The sequence below is a fragment of the Pseudophryne corroboree genome, chromosome 3, assembly GCF_028390025.1.
Source record: "Pseudophryne corroboree isolate aPseCor3 chromosome 3, aPseCor3.hap2, whole genome shotgun sequence".
Taxonomy (NCBI): Eukaryota; Metazoa; Chordata; class Amphibia; order Anura; family Myobatrachidae; genus Pseudophryne; species Pseudophryne corroboree.
In genome coordinates, this window is record NC_086446.1 from 113,400,328 (window position 1) to 113,412,438 (window position 12,111).

The 12,111-nt window shown below is 41.9% G+C and overlaps 25 non-coding genes and 29 pseudogenes across 25 annotated transcripts; all 54 read right to left on the minus strand.

Moving 5' to 3' along the window:
* Positions 1-41: 41 nt before the first annotated feature.
* Positions 42-160, minus strand: LOC134893155 (5S ribosomal RNA; annotated as a pseudogene).
* A 107-nt stretch (positions 161-267) lies between these two features.
* On the minus strand, positions 268-386 carry LOC134893936 (5S ribosomal RNA; annotated as a pseudogene).
* Positions 387-493: 107 nt separating this feature from the next.
* LOC134895183 (5S ribosomal RNA) lies at positions 494-612 on the minus strand (annotated as a pseudogene).
* A 107-nt stretch (positions 613-719) lies between these two features.
* On the minus strand, positions 720-838 carry LOC135067577 (5S ribosomal RNA). The gene has a single exon (XR_010253789.1). It is a non-coding gene; the product is annotated as a 5S ribosomal RNA (ribosomal RNA).
* A 107-nt stretch (positions 839-945) lies between these two features.
* Positions 946-1,064, minus strand: LOC134885010 (5S ribosomal RNA). Its single transcript, XR_010169138.1, has one exon. It is a non-coding gene; the product is annotated as a 5S ribosomal RNA (ribosomal RNA).
* Positions 1,065-1,171: 107 nt separating this feature from the next.
* On the minus strand, positions 1,172-1,290 carry LOC135062981 (5S ribosomal RNA). The gene has a single exon (XR_010249322.1). It is a non-coding gene; the product is annotated as a 5S ribosomal RNA (ribosomal RNA).
* A 107-nt stretch (positions 1,291-1,397) lies between these two features.
* On the minus strand, positions 1,398-1,516 carry LOC135060177 (5S ribosomal RNA). Its single transcript, XR_010246569.1, has one exon. It is a non-coding gene; the product is annotated as a 5S ribosomal RNA (ribosomal RNA).
* Positions 1,517-1,623: 107 nt separating this feature from the next.
* LOC134890882 (5S ribosomal RNA) lies at positions 1,624-1,742 on the minus strand (annotated as a pseudogene).
* Positions 1,743-1,849: 107 nt separating this feature from the next.
* On the minus strand, positions 1,850-1,968 carry LOC134901439 (5S ribosomal RNA). Its single transcript, XR_010174931.1, has one exon. It is a non-coding gene; the product is annotated as a 5S ribosomal RNA (ribosomal RNA).
* Positions 1,969-2,075: 107 nt separating this feature from the next.
* Positions 2,076-2,194, minus strand: LOC135069589 (5S ribosomal RNA). Its single transcript, XR_010255768.1, has one exon. It is a non-coding gene; the product is annotated as a 5S ribosomal RNA (ribosomal RNA).
* A 107-nt stretch (positions 2,195-2,301) lies between these two features.
* Positions 2,302-2,420, minus strand: LOC134893320 (5S ribosomal RNA; annotated as a pseudogene).
* A 107-nt stretch (positions 2,421-2,527) lies between these two features.
* LOC134889390 (5S ribosomal RNA) lies at positions 2,528-2,646 on the minus strand (annotated as a pseudogene).
* Positions 2,647-2,753: 107 nt separating this feature from the next.
* Positions 2,754-2,872, minus strand: LOC134889221 (5S ribosomal RNA; annotated as a pseudogene).
* A 107-nt stretch (positions 2,873-2,979) lies between these two features.
* LOC134901440 (5S ribosomal RNA) lies at positions 2,980-3,098 on the minus strand. The gene has a single exon (XR_010174932.1). It is a non-coding gene; the product is annotated as a 5S ribosomal RNA (ribosomal RNA).
* A 107-nt stretch (positions 3,099-3,205) lies between these two features.
* Positions 3,206-3,324, minus strand: LOC135069590 (5S ribosomal RNA). Its single transcript, XR_010255769.1, has one exon. It is a non-coding gene; the product is annotated as a 5S ribosomal RNA (ribosomal RNA).
* Positions 3,325-3,430: 106 nt separating this feature from the next.
* LOC134896669 (5S ribosomal RNA) lies at positions 3,431-3,550 on the minus strand (annotated as a pseudogene).
* A 107-nt stretch (positions 3,551-3,657) lies between these two features.
* On the minus strand, positions 3,658-3,776 carry LOC134890742 (5S ribosomal RNA; annotated as a pseudogene).
* Positions 3,777-3,883: 107 nt separating this feature from the next.
* LOC134891145 (5S ribosomal RNA) lies at positions 3,884-4,002 on the minus strand (annotated as a pseudogene).
* Positions 4,003-4,109: 107 nt separating this feature from the next.
* On the minus strand, positions 4,110-4,228 carry LOC134886878 (5S ribosomal RNA). The gene has a single exon (XR_010170954.1). It is a non-coding gene; the product is annotated as a 5S ribosomal RNA (ribosomal RNA).
* A 107-nt stretch (positions 4,229-4,335) lies between these two features.
* Positions 4,336-4,454, minus strand: LOC135065096 (5S ribosomal RNA). The gene has a single exon (XR_010251385.1). It is a non-coding gene; the product is annotated as a 5S ribosomal RNA (ribosomal RNA).
* Positions 4,455-4,561: 107 nt separating this feature from the next.
* Positions 4,562-4,680, minus strand: LOC134890883 (5S ribosomal RNA; annotated as a pseudogene).
* A 107-nt stretch (positions 4,681-4,787) lies between these two features.
* On the minus strand, positions 4,788-4,906 carry LOC134901441 (5S ribosomal RNA). Its single transcript, XR_010174933.1, has one exon. It is a non-coding gene; the product is annotated as a 5S ribosomal RNA (ribosomal RNA).
* Positions 4,907-5,013: 107 nt separating this feature from the next.
* LOC135069591 (5S ribosomal RNA) lies at positions 5,014-5,132 on the minus strand. Its single transcript, XR_010255770.1, has one exon. It is a non-coding gene; the product is annotated as a 5S ribosomal RNA (ribosomal RNA).
* A 107-nt stretch (positions 5,133-5,239) lies between these two features.
* On the minus strand, positions 5,240-5,358 carry LOC134893321 (5S ribosomal RNA; annotated as a pseudogene).
* Positions 5,359-5,465: 107 nt separating this feature from the next.
* LOC134889391 (5S ribosomal RNA) lies at positions 5,466-5,584 on the minus strand (annotated as a pseudogene).
* Positions 5,585-5,691: 107 nt separating this feature from the next.
* On the minus strand, positions 5,692-5,810 carry LOC134889222 (5S ribosomal RNA; annotated as a pseudogene).
* A 107-nt stretch (positions 5,811-5,917) lies between these two features.
* Positions 5,918-6,036, minus strand: LOC134901442 (5S ribosomal RNA). The gene has a single exon (XR_010174934.1). It is a non-coding gene; the product is annotated as a 5S ribosomal RNA (ribosomal RNA).
* A 107-nt stretch (positions 6,037-6,143) lies between these two features.
* On the minus strand, positions 6,144-6,262 carry LOC135069592 (5S ribosomal RNA). Its single transcript, XR_010255771.1, has one exon. It is a non-coding gene; the product is annotated as a 5S ribosomal RNA (ribosomal RNA).
* A 106-nt stretch (positions 6,263-6,368) lies between these two features.
* Positions 6,369-6,488, minus strand: LOC134896670 (5S ribosomal RNA; annotated as a pseudogene).
* Positions 6,489-6,595: 107 nt separating this feature from the next.
* Positions 6,596-6,714, minus strand: LOC134890743 (5S ribosomal RNA; annotated as a pseudogene).
* Positions 6,715-6,821: 107 nt separating this feature from the next.
* Positions 6,822-6,940, minus strand: LOC134891146 (5S ribosomal RNA; annotated as a pseudogene).
* Positions 6,941-7,047: 107 nt separating this feature from the next.
* On the minus strand, positions 7,048-7,166 carry LOC134886879 (5S ribosomal RNA). Its single transcript, XR_010170955.1, has one exon. It is a non-coding gene; the product is annotated as a 5S ribosomal RNA (ribosomal RNA).
* A 107-nt stretch (positions 7,167-7,273) lies between these two features.
* Positions 7,274-7,392, minus strand: LOC135067588 (5S ribosomal RNA). The gene has a single exon (XR_010253800.1). It is a non-coding gene; the product is annotated as a 5S ribosomal RNA (ribosomal RNA).
* A 107-nt stretch (positions 7,393-7,499) lies between these two features.
* LOC134895867 (5S ribosomal RNA) lies at positions 7,500-7,618 on the minus strand (annotated as a pseudogene).
* Positions 7,619-7,725: 107 nt separating this feature from the next.
* Positions 7,726-7,844, minus strand: LOC134889981 (5S ribosomal RNA; annotated as a pseudogene).
* A 107-nt stretch (positions 7,845-7,951) lies between these two features.
* On the minus strand, positions 7,952-8,070 carry LOC134890749 (5S ribosomal RNA; annotated as a pseudogene).
* A 107-nt stretch (positions 8,071-8,177) lies between these two features.
* On the minus strand, positions 8,178-8,296 carry LOC134889285 (5S ribosomal RNA; annotated as a pseudogene).
* A 107-nt stretch (positions 8,297-8,403) lies between these two features.
* On the minus strand, positions 8,404-8,522 carry LOC135070714 (5S ribosomal RNA). The gene has a single exon (XR_010256867.1). It is a non-coding gene; the product is annotated as a 5S ribosomal RNA (ribosomal RNA).
* A 107-nt stretch (positions 8,523-8,629) lies between these two features.
* LOC134901670 (5S ribosomal RNA) lies at positions 8,630-8,748 on the minus strand. Its single transcript, XR_010175156.1, has one exon. It is a non-coding gene; the product is annotated as a 5S ribosomal RNA (ribosomal RNA).
* Positions 8,749-8,854: 106 nt separating this feature from the next.
* Positions 8,855-8,973, minus strand: LOC135061543 (5S ribosomal RNA). Its single transcript, XR_010247919.1, has one exon. It is a non-coding gene; the product is annotated as a 5S ribosomal RNA (ribosomal RNA).
* Positions 8,974-9,080: 107 nt separating this feature from the next.
* LOC134895224 (5S ribosomal RNA) lies at positions 9,081-9,199 on the minus strand (annotated as a pseudogene).
* A 107-nt stretch (positions 9,200-9,306) lies between these two features.
* On the minus strand, positions 9,307-9,425 carry LOC134890744 (5S ribosomal RNA; annotated as a pseudogene).
* A 107-nt stretch (positions 9,426-9,532) lies between these two features.
* LOC134891079 (5S ribosomal RNA) lies at positions 9,533-9,651 on the minus strand (annotated as a pseudogene).
* A 107-nt stretch (positions 9,652-9,758) lies between these two features.
* Positions 9,759-9,877, minus strand: LOC134886881 (5S ribosomal RNA). Its single transcript, XR_010170957.1, has one exon. It is a non-coding gene; the product is annotated as a 5S ribosomal RNA (ribosomal RNA).
* Positions 9,878-9,984: 107 nt separating this feature from the next.
* On the minus strand, positions 9,985-10,103 carry LOC135067600 (5S ribosomal RNA). Its single transcript, XR_010253811.1, has one exon. It is a non-coding gene; the product is annotated as a 5S ribosomal RNA (ribosomal RNA).
* A 107-nt stretch (positions 10,104-10,210) lies between these two features.
* LOC134895868 (5S ribosomal RNA) lies at positions 10,211-10,329 on the minus strand (annotated as a pseudogene).
* Positions 10,330-10,436: 107 nt separating this feature from the next.
* Positions 10,437-10,555, minus strand: LOC134889982 (5S ribosomal RNA; annotated as a pseudogene).
* A 107-nt stretch (positions 10,556-10,662) lies between these two features.
* Positions 10,663-10,781, minus strand: LOC134890752 (5S ribosomal RNA; annotated as a pseudogene).
* Positions 10,782-10,888: 107 nt separating this feature from the next.
* On the minus strand, positions 10,889-11,007 carry LOC135070131 (5S ribosomal RNA). Its single transcript, XR_010256305.1, has one exon. It is a non-coding gene; the product is annotated as a 5S ribosomal RNA (ribosomal RNA).
* Positions 11,008-11,114: 107 nt separating this feature from the next.
* LOC135070715 (5S ribosomal RNA) lies at positions 11,115-11,233 on the minus strand. The gene has a single exon (XR_010256868.1). It is a non-coding gene; the product is annotated as a 5S ribosomal RNA (ribosomal RNA).
* A 107-nt stretch (positions 11,234-11,340) lies between these two features.
* Positions 11,341-11,459, minus strand: LOC134901671 (5S ribosomal RNA). The gene has a single exon (XR_010175157.1). It is a non-coding gene; the product is annotated as a 5S ribosomal RNA (ribosomal RNA).
* Positions 11,460-11,565: 106 nt separating this feature from the next.
* Positions 11,566-11,684, minus strand: LOC134901589 (5S ribosomal RNA). Its single transcript, XR_010175075.1, has one exon. It is a non-coding gene; the product is annotated as a 5S ribosomal RNA (ribosomal RNA).
* Positions 11,685-11,791: 107 nt separating this feature from the next.
* On the minus strand, positions 11,792-11,910 carry LOC134893938 (5S ribosomal RNA; annotated as a pseudogene).
* A 107-nt stretch (positions 11,911-12,017) lies between these two features.
* LOC134893962 (5S ribosomal RNA) overlaps positions 12,018-12,111 on the minus strand; it is a 119-nt pseudogene continuing 25 nt past the window's right edge.

The following is a 12,111-nucleotide window of genomic DNA, read 5'->3' on the forward strand; positions in this document are numbered from 1 at the left end:
AAATGGAATGCATCTACAGAACGGTGTTGGCAGTATAAAAATATCTACAGCACCTTGTATTCCCAGTTGGTCTCCCATCCAAGTACTAACCAGGCCCAACACTGTTTAGCTTCCAAGAAAAGATGAGTTTGGGCGTATCCAATGTGGTGTGGCTGTAGATGAGCTGTGTGGTTTCTGTTAGAACTTTTCTACTTCTAACTACTGGTTCATAAATGAATACTTTTGAAAATGGAATGCATCTACAGAACGGTGTTGGCAGTATAAAAATATCTACAGCACCTTGTATTCCCAGTTGGTCTCCCATCCAAGTACTAACCAGGCCCAACACTGTTTAGCTTCCAAGATAAGATGAGTTTGGGCGTATCCAATGTGGTGTGGCTGTAGATGAGCTGTGTGGTTTCTGTTAGAACTTTTCTACTTCTAACGACTGGTTCATAAATGAATACGTTTGAAAATGGAATGCATCAACAGAACGGTGTTGGCAGTATAAAAATATCTACAGCACCTTGTATTCCCAGGTGGTCTCCTATCCAGGTACTAACCATGCCCAACACTGCTTAGCTTCCAAGATAAGATGAGATTGGGCATATCCAGTGTGGTGTGGCTGTAGATAAGCTTTGTGGTTTCTGTTAGAACTTTTCTACTTCTAACTACTGGTTCATAAATGAGTACGTTTGAAAATGGAATGCATCAACAGAACGGTGTTGGCAGTATAAAAATATCTACAGCACCTTGTATTCCCAGGTGGTCTCCCATCCAAGTACTAACCAGGCCCAACACTGCTTAGCTTCCAAGATCAGATGAGATTGGGCGTATCCAGTGTGGTGTGGCTGTAGATGAGTTTTGTGGTTTCTGCTAGAACTTTTCTACTTCTAACTACTGGTTCATAAATAAGTACGTTTGAAAATGGAATGCATCAACAGAACGGTGTTGGCAGTATTAAAATATCTACAGCACCTTGTATTCCCAGGTGGTCTCCCATCCAAGTACTAACCAGGCCCAACACTGCTTAGCTTCCAAGATCAGATGAGATTGGACGTATCCAGTGTGGTTTGGATGTAGATGAGCTTTGTGGTTTCTGTTAGAACTTTTCTACTTCTAACTACTGGTTCATAAATGAATACGTTTGAAAATGGAATGCATCAACATAATGGTGTTGGCAGTATAAAAATATCTACAGCACCTTGTATTCCCAGGTGGTCTCCCATCCAAGTACTAACCAGGCCCAACACTGCTTAGCTTCCAAGATCAGATGAGATTGGGCGTATCCATTGTGGTGTGGCTGTAGATGAGCTTTGTGATTTCTGTTAGAACTTTTCTACTTCTAACTACTGGTTCATAAATTAATACATTTGAAAATGGAATGCATCAACAGAACGGTGTTGGCAGTATAAAAATATCTACAGCACCTTGTATTCCCAGGTGGTCTCCCATCCAAGTACTAACCAGGCCCAACACTGCTTAGCTTCCAAGATCTGATGAGATTGGGCGTATCCAGTGTGGAGTGGCTGTAGATGAGCTTTGTGGTTTCTGTTAGAACTTTTCTACTTCTAACTACTGGTTCATAAATGAATAAGTTTGAAAATGGAATGCATCAACAGAACGGTGTTGACAGTATAAAAATATCTACAGCACCTTGTATTCCCAGGTGGTCTCCCATCCAAGTACTAACCAGGCCCAACACTGCTTAGCTTCCATTATCAGATGAGATTGGGCGTACCCAGTGTGGTGTGGCTGTAGATGACCTTTGTGGTTTCTGTTAGAACTTTTCTACTTCTAACTACTGGTTCATAAATGAATACGTTTGAAAATGGAATGCATCAACAGAACGGTGTTGGCAGTATAAAAATATCTACAGCACCTTGTATTCCCAGGTGGTCTCCCATCCAAGTACTAACCAGGCCCAACACTGCTTAACTTCCAAGATCAGATGAGATTGGGCGTATCCAGTGTGGCGTGGCTGTAGATGAGCTTTGTGGTTTCTGTTAGAACTTGTCTACTACTAACTACTGGTTCATAAATGAAAACGTTTGAAAATGGAATGCATCAACAGAACGGTGTTGGCAGTATAAAAATATCTACAGCACCTTGTATTCCCAGGTGGTCTCCCATCCAAGTACTTACCAGGCCCAACACTGCTTAGCTTCCACGATCAGATGAGATTGGGCGTATCCAGTGTGGTGTGGCTGTAGATGAGCTTTGTGTTTTCTGTTAGAACTTTTCTACTTCTAACTACTGGTTCATAAATGAATACGTTTGAAAATGGAATGCATCAACAGAACGGTGTTGGCAGTATAAAAATATCTACAGCACCTTGTATTCCCAGGTGGTCTCCTATCCAAGTACTAACCAGGACCAACACTGCTTAGCTTCCAAGATAAGATGAGATTGGGCGTATCCAGTGTGGTGTGGCTGTAGATGAGCTTTGTGGTTTCTGTTAGAACTTTTCTACTTCTAACTACTGGTTCATAAATGAATACGTTTGAAAATGGAATGCATCAACAGAATGGTGTTGGCAGTATAAAAATATCTACAGCACCTTGTATTCCCAGGTAGTTTCCCATCCAAGCACTAACCAGGCCCAACACTGCTTAGCTTCCAAGATCAGACGAGATTGGGCGTATCCAGTGTGGTGTGGCTGTAGATGAGCTTAGTGGTTTCTATTAGAACTTTTCTACTTCTAACTACTGGTTCATAAATGAATATGTTTGAAAATGGAATGCATCAACAGAACGGTGTTGGCAGTATAAAAATTTCTATAGCTCCTTGTATTCCCAGGTGGTCTCCCATCCAAGTACTAACCAGGTCCAACACTGCTTAGCTTCCAAGATCAGATGAGATTGGGCGTATCCAGTGTGGTGTGGCTGTAGATGAGCTTTGTGGTTTCTGTTAGAACTGTTCTACTTCTAACTACTGGTTCATAAATGAATACGTTTGAAAATGGAATGCATCAACAGAACGGTGTTGGCAGTATAAAAATATCTACAGCACCTTGTATTCCCAGGTGGTCTCCCATCCAAGTACTAACCAGGCCCAACACTGCTTAACTTCCAAGATCAGATGAGATTGGGCGTATCCAGTGTGGCGTGGCTGTAGATGAGCTTTGTGGTTTCTGTTAGAACTTGTCTACTACTAACTACTGGTTCATAAATGAAAACGTTTGAAAATGGAATGCATCAACAGAACGGTGTTGGCAGTATAAAAATATCTACAGCACCTTGTATTCCCAGGTGGTCTCCCATCCAAGTACTTACCAGGCCCAACACTGCTTAGCTTCCACGATCAGATGAGATTGGGCGTATCCAGTGTGGTGTGGCTGTAGATGAGCTTTGTATTTTCTGTTAGAACTTTTCTACTTCTAACTACTGGTTCATTAATGAATACGTTTGAAAATGGAATGGATCAACAGAACGGTGTTGGCAGTATAAAATATCTACAGCACCTTGTATTCCCAGGTGGTCTCCCTTCCAAGTACTAACCAGGCCCAACACTGTTTAGCTTCCAAGATAAGATGAGTTTGGGCGTAAACCAATGTGGTGTGGCTGTAGATGAGCTGTGTGGTTTCTGTTAGAACTTTTCTACTTATAACTACTGGTTCATAAATGAATACGTTTGAAAATGGAATGCATCAACAGAACGGTGTTGGCAGTATAAAAACATCTACAGCACCTTGTATTCCCAGGTGGTCTCCTATCCAAGTACTAACCAGGCCCAACACTGCTTAGCTTCCAAGATAAGATGAGATTGGGCGTATCCAGTGTGGTGTGGCTGTAGATGAGCTTTGTGGCTTCTGTTAGAACTTTTCTACTTCTAACTACTGGTTCATAAATGAATACGTTTGAAAATGGAATGCATCAACAGAACGGTGTTGGCAGTATAAAAATATCTACAGCACTTTGGATTCCCAGGTGGTCTCCCATCCAAGCACTAACCAGGCCCAACACTGCTTAGCTTCCAAGATCAGACGAGATTGGGCGTATCCAGTGTGGTGTGGCTGTAGAAGAGCTTAGTGGTTTCTATTAGAACTTTTCTACTTCTAACTACTGGTTCATAAATGAATATGTTTGAAAAAGGAATGCATCAACAGAACGGTGTTGGCAGTATAAAAATTTCTATAGCACCTTGTATTCCCAGGTGGTCTCCCATCCAAGTACTAACCAGGTCCAACACTGCTTAGCTTCCAAGATCAGATGAGATTGGGCGTATCCAGTGTGGTGTGGCTGTAGATGAGTTTTGTGGTTTCTGTTAGAACTGTTCTATTTCTAACTACTGGTTCATAAATGAATACGTTTGAAAATGGAATGCATCAACAGAACGGTGTTGGCAGTATAAATATATCTACAGCACCTTGTATTCCCAGGTGGTCTCCCATCCAAGTACTAACCAGGCCCAACACTGCTTAGCTTCCAAGATCTGATGAGATTGAGCGTATCCAGTGTGGAGTGGCTGTAGATGAGCTTTGTGGTTTCTGTTAGAACTTTTCTACTTCTAACTACTGGTTCATAAATGAATAAGTTTGAAAATGGAATGCATCAACAGAACGGTGTTGACAGTATAAAAATATCTACAGCACCTTGTATTCCCAGGTGGTCTCCCATCCAAGTACTAACCAGGCCCAACACTGCTTAGCTTCCATTATCAGATGAGATTGGGCGTACCCAGTGTGGTGTGGCTGTAGATGACCTTTGTGGTTTCTGTTAGAACTTTTCTACTTCTAACTACTGGTTCATAAATGAATACGTTTGAAAATGGAATGCATCAACAGAACGGTGTTGGCAGTATAAAAATATCTACAGCACCTTGTATTCCCAGGTGGTCTCCCATCCAAGTACTAACCAGGCCCAACACTGCTTAACTTCCAAGATCAGATGAGATTGGGCGTATCCAGTGTGGCGTGGCTGTAGATGAGCTTTGTGGTTTCTGTTAGAACTTGTCTACTACTAACTACTGGTTCATAAATGAAAACGTTTGAAAATGGAATGCATCAACAGAACGGTGTTGGCAGTATAAAAATATCTACAGCACCTTGTATTCCCAGGTGGTCTCCCATCCAAGTACTTACCAGGCCCAACACTGCTTAGCTTCCACGATCAGATGAGATTGGGCGTATCCAGTGTGGTGTGGCTGTAGATGAGCTTTGTGTTTTCTGTTAGAACTTTTCTACTTCTAACTACTGGTTCATAAATGAATACGTTTGAAAATGGAATGCATCAACAGAACGGTGTTGGCAGTATAAAAATATCTACAGCACCTTGTATTCCCAGGTGGTCTCCTATCCAAGTACTAACCAGGACCAACACTGCTTAGCTTCCAAGATAAGATGAGATTGGGCGTATCCAGTGTGGTGTGGCTGTAGATGAGCTTTGTGGTTTCTGTTAGAACTTTTCTACTTCTAACTACTGGTTCATAAATGAATACGTTTGAAAATGGAATGCATCAACAGAATGGTGTTGGCAGTATAAAAATATCTACAGCACCTTGTATTCCCAGGTAGTTTCCCATCCAAGCACTAACCAGGCCCAACACTGCTTAGCTTCCAAGATCAGACGAGATTGGGCGTATCCAGTGTGGTGTGGCTGTAGATGAGCTTAGTGGTTTCTATTAGAACTTTTCTACTTCTAACTACTGGTTCATAAATGAATATGTTTGAAAATGGAATGCATCAACAGAACGGTGTTGGCAGTATAAAAATTTCTATAGCTCCTTGTATTCCCAGGTGGTCTCCCATCCAAGTACTAACCAGGTCCAACACTGCTTAGCTTCCAAGATCAGATGAGATTGGGCGTATCCAGTGTGGTGTGGCTGTAGATGAGCTTTGTGGTTTCTGTTAGAACTGTTCTACTTCTAACTACTGGTTCATAAATGAATACGTTTGAAAATGGAATGCATCAACAGAACGGTGTTGGCAGTATAAAAATATCTACAGCACCTTGTATTCCCAGGTGGTCTCCCATCCAAGTACTAACCAGGCCCAACACTGCTTAACTTCCAAGATCAGATGAGATTGGGCGTATCCAGTGTGGCGTGGCTGTAGATGAGCTTTGTGGTTTCTGTTAGAACTTGTCTACTACTAACTACTGGTTCATAAATGAAAACGTTTGAAAATGGAATGCATCAACAGAACGGTGTTGGCAGTATAAAAATATCTACAGCACCTTGTATTCCCAGGTGGTCTCCCATCCAAGTACTTACCAGGCCCAACACTGCTTAGCTTCCACGATCAGATGAGATTGGGCGTATCCAGTGTGGTGTGGCTGTAGATGAGCTTTGTATTTTCTGTTAGAACTTTTCTACTTCTAACTACTGGTTCATTAATGAATACGTTTGAAAATGGAATGGATCAACAGAACGGTGTTGGCAGTATAAAATATCTACAGCACCTTGTATTCCCAGGTGGTCTCCCTTCCAAGTACTAACCAGGCCCAACACTGTTTAGCTTCCAAGATAAGATGAGTTTGGGCGTAAACCAATGTGGTGTGGCTGTAGATGAGCTGTGTGGTTTCTGTTAGAACTTTTCTACTTATAACTACTGGTTCATAAATGAATACGTTTGAAAATGGAATGCATCAACAGAACGGTGTTGGCAGTATAAAAACATCTACAGCACCTTGTATTCCCAGGTGGTCTCCTATCCAAGTACTAACCAGGCCCAACACTGCTTAGCTTCCAAGATAAGATGAGATTGGGCGTATCCAGTGTGGTGTGGCTGTAGATGAGCTTTGTGGCTTCTGTTAGAACTTTTCTACTTCTAACTACTGGTTCATAAATGAATACGTTTGAAAATGGAATGCATCAACAGAACGGTGTTGGCAGTATAAAAATATCTACAGCACTTTGGATTCCCAGGTGGTCTCCCATCCAAGCACTAACCAGGCCCAACACTGCTTAGCTTCCAAGATCAGACGAGATTGGGCGTATCCAGTGTGGTGTGGCTGTAGAAGAGCTTAGTGGTTTCTATTAGAACTTTTCTACTTCTAACTACTGGTTCATAAATGAATATGTTTGAAAAAGGAATGCATCAACAGAACGGTGTTGGCAGTATAAAAATTTCTATAGCACCTTGTATTCCCAGGTGGTCTCCCATCCAAGTACTAACCAGGTCCAACACTGCTTAGCTTCCAAGATCAGATGAGATTGGGCGTATCCAGTGTGGTGTGGCTGTAGATGAGTTTTGTGGTTTCTGTTAGAACTGTTCTATTTCTAACTACTGGTTCATAAATGAATACGTTTGAAAATGGAATGCATCAACAGAACGGTGTTGGCAGTATAAATATATCTACAGCACCTTGTATTCCCAGGTGGTCTCCCATCCAAGTACTAACCAGGCCCAACACTGCTTAGCTTCCAAGATCAGATGAGATTGGGCGTATCCAGTGTGGTGTGGCTGTAGATGAGCTTTGTGGTTTCTGTTAGAACTTTTCTACTTCTAACTACTGGTTCATAAATGAATACGTTTGAAAATGGAATGCATCTACAGAACGGTGTTGGCAGTATAAAAATATCTACAGCACCTTGTATTCCCAGTTGGTCTCCCATCCAAGTGCTAACCAGGCCCAACACTGCTTAGCTTCCAAGATAAGATGAGTTTGGGCGTATTCAATGTGGTGTGGCTGTAGATGAGCTGTGTGGTTTCTGTTAGAACTTTTCTAATTCTAACTACTGGTTCATAAATGAATACGTTTGAAAATGGAATGCATCAACAGAACGGTGTTGGCAGTATAAAAATATCTACAGCACCTTGTATTCCCAGGTGGTCTCCTATCCAAGTACTAACCAGGCCCAACACTGCTTAGCTTCCAAGATAAGATGAGATTGGGCGTATCCAGTGTGGTGTGGCTGTAGATGAGCTTTGTGGTTTCTGTTAGAACTTTTCTACTTCTAACTACTGGTTCATTAATGAGTACGTTTGAAAATGGAATGCATCAACAGAACGGTGTTGGCAGTATAAAAATATCTACAGCACCTTGTATTCTCAGGTGGTCTCCCTTCCAAGAACTAACCAGGACCAACACTGCTTAGCTTCCAAGATCAGATGAGATTGGGCGTATCCAGTGTGGTGTGGCTGTAGATGAGCTTTGTGGTTTCTGTTAGAACTTTTCTACTTCTAACTACTGGTTCATAAATGAGTACGTTTGAAAATGGAATGCATCAACAGAACGGTGTTTGCAGTATAAAAATATCTACAGCACCTTGTATTCCCAGGTGGTCTCCCATCCAAGTACTAACCAGGCCCAACAATGCTTAGCTTTCAAGAGCAGATGAGATTGGGCGTATCCAGTGTGGTGTGGCTGTAGATGAGCTTTGTGGTTTCTGCTAGAACTTTTCTACTTCTAACTACTGGTTCATAAATAAGTACGTTTGAAAATGGAATGCATCAACAGAACGGTGTTGGCAGTATAAAAATATCTACAGCACCTTGTATTCCCAGGTGGTCTCCCACCCAAGTACTAACCAGGCCCAACAATGCTTAGCTTCCAAGACCAGATGAGATTGGGCGTATCCAGTGTGGTGTGGCTGTAGATGAGCTTAGTGGTTTCTATTAGAACTTTTCTACTTCTAACTACTGGTTCATAAATGAATACGTTTGAAAATGGAATGCATCAACAGAACGGTGTTAGCAGTATAAAAATATCTACAGCACCTTGTATTCCCAGGTGGTCTCCCTTCCAAGTACTAACCAGGCCCAACACTGCTTAGCTTCCAAGATCAGATGAGATTGGGCGCTTCCAGTGTGGTGTGGCTGTAGATGAGCTTTGTGGTTTCTGTTAGAACTTTTCTACTTCTAACTACTGGTTCATTAATGAATACGTTTGAAAATGGAATGGATCAACAGAACGGTGTTGGCAGTATAAAATATCTACAGCACCTTGTATTCCCAGGTGGTCTCCCTTCCAAGTACTAACCAGGCCCAACACTGCTTAGCTTCCAAGATCAGATGAGATTGGGCGTATCCAGTGTGGTGTGGCTGTAGATGAGCTTTGTGGTTTCTGTTAGAACTTTTCTACTTCTAACTACTGGTTCATAAATGAATACGTTTGAAAATGGAATGCATCTACAGAACGGTGTTGGCAGTATAAAAATATCTACAGCACCTTGTATTCCCAGTTGGTCTCCCATCCAAGTACTAACCAGGCCCAACACTATTTAGCTTCCAAGATAAGATGAGTTTGGGCGTATCCAATGTGGTGTGGCTGTAGATGAGCTGTGTGGTTTCTGTTAGAACTTTTCTACTTATAACTACTGGTTCATAAATGAATACGTTTGAAAATGGAATGCATCAACAGAACGGTGTTGGCAGTATAAAAACATCTACAGCACCTTGTATTCCCAGGTGGTCTCCTATCCAAGTACTAACCAGGCCCAACACTGCTTAGCTTCCAAGATAAGATGAGATTGGGCGTATCCAGTGTGGTGTGGCTGTAGATGAGCTTTGTGGCTTCTGTTAGAACTTTTCTACTTCTAACTACTGGTTCATAAATGAATACGTTTGAAAATGGAATGCATCAACAGAACGGTGTTGGCAGTATAAAAATATCTACAGCACTTTGGATTCCCAGGTGGTCTCCCATCCAAGCACTAACCAGGCCCAACACTGCTTAGCTTCCAAGATCAGACGAGATTGAGCGTATCCAGTGTGGTGTGGCTGTAGATGAGCTTAGTGGTTTCTATTAGAACTTTTCTACTTCTAACTACTGGTTCATAAATGAATATGTTTGAAAAAGGAATGCATCAACAGAACGGTGTTGGCAGTATAAAAATTTCTATAGCACCTTGTATTCCCAGGTGGTCTCCCATCCAAGTACTAACCAGGTCCAACACTGCTTAGCTTCCAAGATCAGATGAGATTGGGCGTATCCAGTGTGGTGTGGCTGTAGATGAGTTTTGTGGTTTCTGTTAGAACTGTTCTACTTCTAACTACTGGTTCATAAATGAATACGTTTGAAAATGGAATGCATCAACAGAACGGTGTTGGCAGTATAAATATATCTACAGCACCTTGTATTCCCAGGTGGTCTCCCATCCAAGTACTAACCAGGCCCAACACTGCTTAGCTTCCAAGATCAGATGAGATTGGGCGTATCCAGTGTGGTGTGGCTGTAGATGAGCTTTGTGGTTTCTGTTAGAACTTTTCTACTTCTAACTACTGGTTCATAAATGAATACGTTTGAAAATGGAATGCATCTACAGAACGGTGTTGGCAGTATAAAAATATCTACAGCACCTTGTATTCCCAGTTGGTCTCCCATCCAAGTGCTAACCAGGCCCAACACTGCTTAGCTTCCAAGATAAGATGAGTTTGGGCGTATTCAATGTGGTGTGGCTGTAGATGAGCTGTGTGGTTTCTGTTAGAACTTTTCTAATTCTAACTACTGGTTCATAAATGAATACGTTTGAAAATGGAATGCATCAACAGAACGGTGTTGGCAGTATAAAAATATCTACAGCACCTTGTATTCCCAGGTGGTCTCCTATCCAAGTACTAACCAGGCCCAACACTGCTTAGCTTCCAAGATAAGATGAGATTGGGCGTATCCAGTGTGGTGTGGCTGTAGATGAGCTTTGTGGTTTCTGTTAGAACTTTTCTACTTCTAACTACTGGTTCATTAATGAGTACGTTTGAAAATGGAATGCATCAACAGAACGGTGTTGGCAGTATAAAAATATCTACAGCACCTTGTATTCTCAGGTGGTCTCCCTTCCAAGAACTAACCAGGACCAACACTGCTTAGCTTCCAAGATCAGATGAGATTGGGCGTATCCAGTGTGGTGTGGCTGTAGATGAGCTTTGTGGTTTCTGTTAGAACTTTTCTACTTCTAACTACTGGTTCATAAATGAGTACGTTTGAAAATGGAATGCATCAACAGAACGGTGTTTGCAGTATAAAAATATCTACAGCACCTTGTATTCCCAGGTGGTCTCCCATCCAAGTACTAACCAGGCCCAACAATGCTTAGCTTTCAAGATCAGATGAGATTGGGCGTATCCAGTGTGGTGTGGCTGTAGATGAGCTTTGTGGTTTCTGCTAGAACTTTTCTACTACTAACTACTGGTTCATAAATAAGTACGTTTGAAAATGGAATGCATCAACAGAACGGTGTTGGCAGTATAAAAATATCTACAGCACCTTGTATTCCCAGGTGGTCTCCCACCCAAGTACTAACCAGGCCCAACAATGCTTAGCTTCCAAGACCAGATGAGATTGGGCGTATCCAGTGTGGTGTGGCTGTAGATGAGCTTAGTGGTTTCTATTAGAACTTTTCTACTTCTAACTACTGGTTCATAAATGAATACGTTTGAAAATGGAATGCATCAACAGAACGGTGTTGGCAGTATAAAAATATCTACAGCACCTTGTATTCCCAGGTGGTCTCCCTTCCAAGTACTAACCAGGCCCAACACTGCTTAGCTTCCAAGATCAGATGAGATTGGGCGCTTCCAGTGTGGTGTGGCTGTAGATGAGCTTTGTGGTTTCTGTTAGAACTTTTCTACTTCTAACTACTGGTTCATAAATGAATACGTTTGAAAATGGAATGGATCAACAGAACGGTGTTGGCAGTATAAAATATCTACAGCACCTTGTATTCCCAGGTGGTCTCCCTTCCAAGTACTAACCAGGCCCAACACTGCTTAGCTTCCAAGATCAGATGGGATTGGGCGTATCCAGTGTGGTGTGGCTGTAGATGAGCTTTGTGGTTTCTGTTAGAACTTTTCTACTTCTAACTACTGGTTCATAAATGAATACGTTTGAAAATGGAATGCATCTACAGAACGGTGTTGGCAGTATAAAAATATCTACAGCACCTTGTATTCCCAGTTGGTCTCCCATCCAAGTACTAACCAGGCCCAACACTGTTTAGCTTCCAAGATAAGATGAGTTTGGGCGTATCCAATGTGGTGTGGCTGTAGATGAGCGGTGTGGTTTCTGTTAGAACTTTTCTACTTCTAACTACTGGTTCATAAATGAATACGTTTGAAAATGGAATGCATCAACAGAACGGTGTTGGCAGTATAAAAATATCTACAGCACCTTGTATTCCCAGGTGGTCTCCTATCCAAGTACTAACCAGGCCCAACACTGCTTAGCTTCAAAGATAAGATGAGATTGGGCG